Genomic DNA, 2,189 nt, shown 5'->3' with positions numbered 1-2,189 from the left:
GGAAAGAGATGTGTAAGGCAGTTCCTATTGTCTGTCCTTACATTCCTAACAAAAGTACCTAAAGCAGGAAGACAATTTTTTCTGGGCTACTGAGAGATTAAATGCAGGGTATGTTCTTTCAGAAAATAATTCAAAGTCCACAAGTACAGCTTCTGCCCTGAAGGGAACCAGACACTCTTCACTGATGATGTAGCAGACTTAGATAAACTAACTGCATACCGTAAGCCCTGAATTTGGTAAACTAAAGCATTGTTAAAAACCCTGTCCATATAGGTTCATTGCAAAGGCAACTTTGTATGTGGGACTAAAAAAAACTAATATTGATAATGTTCTTTCCTTGTATGCCATCACCTTGAGAAATTTCCATTTTCCCCTTGGGCTTCTCTTTCTGTTCTTTATATGACATTCAGATCTCCTGTGCAAAGGCTCAATAATTTGTCTGAAAGACAAAGAAAGTCGGTGGGAGAGAGTACCTTAGATCTGTGCATTGCATTTATAACTGAATCTAAAGTCAAATGGGCTCAAGGACTTTCCTCTTCTATGTTCCTTCTTAGTGATGGGACATTATTTCTCTAATCAGGATTGGCTTTTGTTAAAGTCCCTGGCAAAATCATAAATTGTGCTGCTTAGTTCAGTAAGATCTGTGAAAAACAGAGAAAAGTTCATAATGAAAAGAAGAGTAATAGTTTTTGTGGATGTGATTTAATAAGAAAGCACTATTTACTTTAAAAGGAATGTAAGTAAAATCTGGCTTTTCTTTAAAATGGATTAAAATTTTTTACTCCAATATTTTATTTTATTTTTAATTTATGGCTAAAAATACTTTTTTTCAAATGTTGTTACTGAAAACTTTGCATCCATGGCCTGGCTTCAGAAGATCTATTGAATTCTCTGTCCCTTGCATCTGACTTGCAGCACTATTAGCACTTTTCATGTTTCTCTGTTGCACTTGTCTTATTTAATATAAGAAAAGAAACCATGTGGTGACAGCTCCATACCAACATATCCTTACAGACAGATGCTATGACTTGATCCTGATACTCACTGTATGTTTTACTTGCTGCTGCAACTGGGACTTAAAGACATAAAGCACCAGCTTTTTTTCTGGTACATGTTGCCAGTAAAAAGCCTTTTCTGGTTAAATGTAATATTATTAGGAAAATATTTTAACCTAAATGAAGCAGGGGGACAATGATCTTAGTATGTTTCAAGGCACAAGAATTTCTTCCTTTTGGCTGACATTAATCACCAGTTCTTCAGTAAGCATTCACCAAACCTAAAGTGGTAAGAAGAAACTTCCTCTTCCTATTAAGTGGCCTTTTTTACAGAGAAGATCAAATTTAGCTGATAAGGCCATCAGGAAGTATGTGCAATACTTAAAATCGGGTTGACAATGTAAATACTGCTACAGAAGAAAATAAAATGGCAATTTGCCTCAGAAATGTTACAAATTTCAGGTTGGTCCTATGACAGAATTAAGAACAGACTCATGGGTAAGAGTCGTTACCACTGTATGACCAGTGTTAGGTTTGGGAGCTATGGGAGGGAATCTAAGAAGGAATTTTGTGTGCTACATGCCACAAAACCATTCTGAAACCCTGTTGCTAGATCAGCTGTCTAAAATGATATAGTGAAAGGCCAGTTACTGGATTTATATGCCTGGACAGAAAATATTACATAATATATATTAAGGAACAGTTCCACATTAGTTGAAGGATGCAACGGGAATATATTAATCATTTTCAGTAATTTTGTTTTATTTGTTTGATTTGATATTTAGATCTTGTGTGAGCAGGTCCTTTTTCATTGTCAGTTTTGGTCATAAGGTCAGTTAATTAGCCAGACAATCTGTGGTCTTACACTAGTCCTTAAAACACAGGAGAAATAAATAATTTCAGTTAAAATAAAAATTAGAAACACTGAGCAGAGAAGCCTCAGCCAGAAAATAAGGAAATGAAATCCCTTTTACTTAGCATGGAGTAGCAAAGTCATAGTGGGTAAATTTCCCCAAAACTGAAAAATTAAGGCTTCAGCAAGGAAATAGATGTTTATGCAGTATAGTAATTTTGTTGTGGAGATGACAAAAGAATGAAGCACATTTTTTATTTAGGAATTTGAGTATTATTTTATTGCATCTACAGATAAGGGTAAATATTTGTAAAAGAGCATAAGCAAAAGCAAAGAAATGG

This window comes from Chaetura pelagica, unplaced genomic scaffold, assembly GCF_000747805.2.
Source record: "Chaetura pelagica isolate M959 unplaced genomic scaffold, ChaPel_1.0 scaffold20, whole genome shotgun sequence".
Classification (NCBI taxonomy): Eukaryota; Metazoa; Chordata; class Aves; order Apodiformes; family Apodidae; genus Chaetura; species Chaetura pelagica.
This window is presented reverse-complemented; position numbering follows the sequence as displayed.